Consider the following 6,000-nt stretch of genomic DNA (forward strand, 5'->3'; position numbering starts at 1 on the left):
CTTGCATTGTGTGACTTACGGCAATCACATAAGGCAGTTCTGCCTGCATCTTCTCATCTCAGAATAGGTGTTGTTTTGAGGCCATCGCTTCATGTACAGCACCCAGGACAGTACCTGGCATGAGGTAAGGGCTCAACAAATCTCAGCTTTTATCATTCATCTGCCACCCAAGTTGCTCACTCATCTGACCAACACCGGGTACAGCTGTGTGAATCTTCTGTGCGTTTACCTGTAGGCCTGTCTCCCTTACATGCCATGATGCTTTTGGTGAAGTGATACATTTCACTTATACTCCCATATCTATTTCCAAGTTAATGCAGGGCCAGGATTACCAGTAAATATACCCACAGCATGATGTTATTTATGGAGACTCCAGACCCTCCACCGATGACCACAGCTTCAGGCCACTGAGTTTTAAAAGCTTTTCACTCTAAGAATAACTTACTGTTTTACTCTTTACAGATATAAAGTGTGATCATTGTAGAAAACTTAGAAGGTAAGGAAATGTAAATCACCCGTAATCCCAGAGTTCACATTGGGATTTTGTTTTGATGAATTTCCTTCTAATCATATTCGCTCCCATACCTAGAAAGCTAAGTTCTTTCAGTCATAAAGTGCAACAACTGATGGAGAAGGCATAGATCAAGTCTTTATCAATTAATAAGCTAATTTTTAGTCAAATCAGTTCGAATTGTTGAGGTTTTTAAGTGGTAAGAATCTTTGATGCATTTAAGGGCACACGAGGTAAAGAATGAAGCCATTCAGTCAATGCAGTTATTCATTCAATAAACATTTATTACTTACCTGCTATGTGGCTTGGCACTACTGAGCCCTGGTATAGAGAAATGAAAAACAAGCAAAACCCCAACAGTCGACTCCCTTGTTTATTGCAGCATTGTTTTCAGTAGGAAAAAGTGACATTTATTACCAACCCTAAATGGTCATCAGTAAATTATGGCACAGCCCTCCAATAGAGCTCTTTAAAAAAAATATATTTATTTATTTATTTACTTTTGGCTGCATCTGGTCTTCACTGCTGCACACGGGCTTTCTCTAGTTGTGGCGAGTGGGGGGGCTACTCTTCATTGTGGTGCACAGGCTTCTCATTGTGGTGGCTTGTTGCGGAGCACAGGCTCTGGGTGCACAGGCTTCAGTAGTTGCGACACGTGGGCTCAGTAGTTGTGGCTCATGGGCTCTAGAGTGCAGGCTCAGTAGTTGTGGCACACGGGCTTAGTTGCTCTGTGGCATGTGGGATCTCCCCCAACCAGGGCACAAACCTGTGTCCCCCGCGTTGGCAGGTGGATTCTTAACCACTGTGCCACCAGGGAAGTCCCTAGTAGAGTTCTTTAAAAGAATAAAGTAACAGGGAAGGTAGAGTAGATATACTTCTCCTTATTCTTTCCACTAAGTATAACTGAAAACACTGGACACTATATAGAAAACAAAAGAAGACTCTGAAAGGTGGAGAAAAGGCAGAATGGCTAGGGACTTTGGGACCTGAAAAACAATATGGCGGTGAGTTTCTTGGATTTTCTTTTTTTCCTCATACACCCCAGACTTGGAGCTGAAGAAAGCCTGCAACCTGGAAACGCCAATAGGAGCAGACAAGGAAACCTCAACAAAAGCCTGCTGTCTCTACCCAAAGGATTGCAAAAGGAGCAGCCCAGCAAGACAGAAAAATTTTAGACAATGCTGTGAGCCGTATTCATATGTTGAAACCCTAACCCCCCAATGTGTTAATATTTGGAGATGAGGCCTTTGGGAGGGAATTAAGGTTAGATGAAGTCATGAAGGTGGGGCCCTCATGATGGGATTACTGGTTTTATAAGAAGAAGAGTGAATGAGAGATTGCTTGCTCTTTGCCATGTGAGGACATAGCAAGAGATGGCCTTCTGCAACACAGGGAGAGAGGCCTCACCAGACACTGACCCTGTTGTATTTAGACCTTGGACTTCCAGTCTCCAGAACTGTGGGAAAATAAATTTTGGGTAAGTCACCCAGTCTATGTTATACCAGCCCAATTTGACTAAAGCAGATTTTGGTACGGAGAAGTGGGGTGCCGCTGTAACAAACACCTGTGTGTGTAGAAGCAGCTTTGGAACTGGGTAATGGGTAAAGGCTGGAAGAGTTTTGAGGTGCACGCTAGAAATATGTTACAATTGATTTTGGTGAGATCTGGGACAGAAATGAGAAACGGGTGTCTGGAAACTTGAGGAAAGGTGATCCTTGTTATAATTTGGCAGAGAACTTAGCTGAACTGTGTTCTAGTGTTTTGTGGAAGGTAGGACTTGTGAATGATAAAATTGGATGCTTAGCTGAGATTTCTAAGGAAACTATTGAAGGAAAAGCTTGGTTCCTCCTGAGTACTTATAGTGAAATGTGGAAGGGGAGAGATGAATTGAAGAAGGAATTATTAAGCAAAAAGGAACCAGATGGGGCTTCCCTGGTGGCGCAGTGGTTGAGAGTCCGCCTGCTGATGCAGGGGACATGGGTTCGTGCCCTGGTCCGGGAAGATCCCACATGCCGTGGAGCGGCTAGGCCCGTGAGCCATGGCCGCTGAGCCTGTGTGTCCGGAGCCTGTGCTCCGCAACAGGAGAGGCCACAACAGTGAGAGGACTGTGTACCACACACACAGAAAAAGGAACCAGATGGGACTCCCCTGGTGTCACAGTGGTTAAGAATCCGCCTGCCAGTGCAGGGCACATGGGTTCGAGCCATGGTCCAGGAATATCTCACATGTTGTGGAGCAACTAAGCCCATGCGCCACAACTATTGAGCCTGAGCTCTAGAGCCCGCGAGCCACAACTACTGAGCCCACGTGCAACAACTACAGAAGCCCGCATGCCTACTGCCCGTGCTCCGCAACAAGAGAAGCCACCGCAATAAGAAGCCCACGTACCGCAACGAAGAGTAGCCCCTGCTCGCCGCAACTAGAGAAAGACTGCGTGCAGCAACGAAGACCCAATGCAGCCAAAAATGAAAAATAAATTAAAATATATTAAAAAAAAAAAAGACTGAGGGTCCCCAGAATTATGGTTTGTGATCTCACAGAGCTCAACAGTGGAGGGTGGGAGAGGAGAATGGAGTGGTTGGCAGGGGCCAACTACACACTGTAATCACCTGGAGGGAAGGGGGGTTAAAAGTACCAACTAGCATCATTCTTAGAGATCCAGAATTCAGCTCATCTATAGCAAGGGCACCCCTGTGCTTCCAGATGGTGGAGGCTGGTACACAGGCCCTGCTTGGGTCTCTGATAGCTCCCACATCCAGCCCTGGCTGAAATTATGGCTACATTAACAACAACAAGAAAGTCATTGCTTAGAGATACATACCGAAGTATTTACAGATGGGACAGGTTACGAAGAGTATTGAATTCCATGCTAACAGGTTTGCTTTATGTTTTGAAGGCAAAGGACATCTATCGAAGGATTTCAAGTAGAAGTGGTTGCAAGATCAGATTTGTAATTTTGGAATGCCATTGAGATTTGTCCCAGTAATGTCCTTTATAGCAAAAGAAAGTCCTGAATCACAGGTTGCATTCTGTTGTTACATCTCTTTAGCTACCCTAAATCTGAAATGCTTCCTTAGTGCTTTCATTGTCTCTCATGAACTTGACATTTTTGAAGGATCTGGCCTGTTATTTTGCAGAATGTCTCTTGAGTTGGGTTTGTCTGATGTTTATTCATGATGATATTCAGGTTATATATTTTGACAGAACTACCCCAGAAGTAATGCTGTGTCCTTCTTAGTGCTTGATATCAGATGATGTGCACATTAATTGTGCTGCTAATTTAGATCACTTGGTTAGGGTGGTGCCTGTCAATATCTTCATTTGAAAGTTCTTATTTTTCCTTTTGTAATTTGTAAATTCATTCTTTCTTGTGGAGAGGGATTTTGAGACAATTGTAAATAAGCTGTTATTCCTCAAATGTTTACCCTTTAGTAAAAATTAATGATTCTTGCTTGAATCAGTTATTACTATGATGGTTGCCAAATGGCAGTTTTCTACTTCCAACATTCCTCCCATACTTACTGGTTAGTTTTTTTCTGTAAGGCAGAAATTTCCCTTCTCCTCCATTTATTTATTTAAACACACACACACACACACACACACACACAGAGATTCATGTATTCTTTTATTCAATGAATCCCTCGAATTTTTTTTTAAAGGGCTCTCTAGAACATCTTTTTGTTTTGTTTTGCCTTTTATTGGTCTTTTTTCCCCTTTTTTTGTGCTTTTTTCTATTGAAGTATAGTTTATTTACAATGCTGTGTTAGTTTCAGTTTTACAGCAAAGCGATTCAGTTATACACACACACATACATATTCTTTTTCAGATTCTTTTTCCTTATAGGTTATTATGAAATACTGAGTATAGTTCTCTGTACTATACAGTAGGTCCTTGGTGATTATCTATTTCATATATAGTAGTGTGTATATGTTAATCCCAAACTCCTAATTTATCCTTCCCCTCCTTTCCCCTTTGGCAACCATAAGTTTATTTTCTATGTCTCTGTGTATGTTTCTGTTTTGTATACAAGTTAATTTGCATCTTTTTTTTTAGATTCCACATGTAAGCAATATCATATGATATTTGTCTTTCTCTGACTTACTCCTCTTAGTATGATAATCTCTAGGTCCATCCATGTTGCTGCAAATGGCATTATTTCATTCTTTTTTATGGCTGAGTAGTATTCCATTGTGTATATATATACCACATCTTCTTTGTTTTTTTTTACTTTATTTAACTTTTTTTTAACATCTTTATTGGAGTATAATTGCTTTACAATGGTGTGTTAGTTTCTGCTTTATAACAGAGTGAATCAGTTATACATATACATATGTCCCCATATCTCTCCCCTCTTGCATCTCCCTCCCTCCCACCCTCCCTATCCCATCCCTCTAGGTGGTCACAAAGCACCAAGCTGATCTCCCTGTGCTATGCAGCTGCTTCCCACTAGCTATCTATTTTACGTTTGGTAGTGTATATATGTCCATGCCACTGTTTCACTTTGTCCCAGATTACCCTTCCCCCTCCCTGTACCCTCAAGTCCATTCTCTAGTAGGTCTGCATCTTTATTCCCATCTTGCCCCTAGGTTCTTCTGATAATTTTTTTTTTTTTTTTTTAAGATTCCATATATATGTGTTAGCATACACTATTTGTTTTTCTCTTTCTGACTTACTTCACTCTGTATGACAGTCTCTAGGTCCATCCACCTCACTACAAATAACTCACTTTTATTCCTTTTTATGGCTGAGTAATATTCCACTGTATGTATGTGCCACATCTTCTTTATCCATTCATCTGTTGATGGACACTTAGGTTGCTTCCATGTCCTGGCTATTGTAAAAAGAGCTGCAGTGAACATTTTGGTACATGACTCTTTTTGAATTATGGTTTTCTCAGGGTATATGCCCAGTAGTGGGATTGCTGGGTCATATGGTAGTTCTGTTTTTAGTTTTTTAAGGAACCTCCATACTGTTCTCCATAGTGGCTGTATCAATTTACATTCCCACCAACAGTGCAAGAGGGTTCCCTTTTCTCCACACCCTCGCCAGCATTTATTGTTTGTAGATTTTTTGATGATGGCCATTCTGACCGGTGTGAGATGATATCTCATTGTAGTTTTGATTTGCATTTCTCTAATGATTAATGATGTTGAGCATTCTTTCATGTGTTTGTTGGCAATCTGTATATCTTCTTTGGAGAAATGTCTATTTCGGTCTTCTGCCCATTTTTGGATTGGGTTGTTTGTTTTTTTGATACTGAGCTGCATAAGTTGCTTGTATGTTTTGGAGATTAATCCTTTGTCAGTTGCTTCATTTGCAAATATTTTCTCCCATTCTGAGGGTTGTCTTTTCATCTTGTTTATGGTTTCCTTTGCTCTGCAAAAGCTTTTAAGTTTCATTAGGTCCCATTTGTTTATTTTTGTTTTTATTTCCATTTCTCTAGGAGGTGGGTCAAAAAGGATCTTGCTGTGATTTATGTCACAGAGTGT

The sequence above is a fragment of the Monodon monoceros genome, unplaced genomic scaffold (assembly GCF_005190385.1).
Source record: "Monodon monoceros isolate NGI ecotype Baffin Bay Population unplaced genomic scaffold, NGI_Narwhal_1 Super_Scaffold_9, whole genome shotgun sequence".
NCBI classification, from domain to species: Eukaryota; Metazoa; Chordata; class Mammalia; order Artiodactyla; family Monodontidae; genus Monodon; species Monodon monoceros.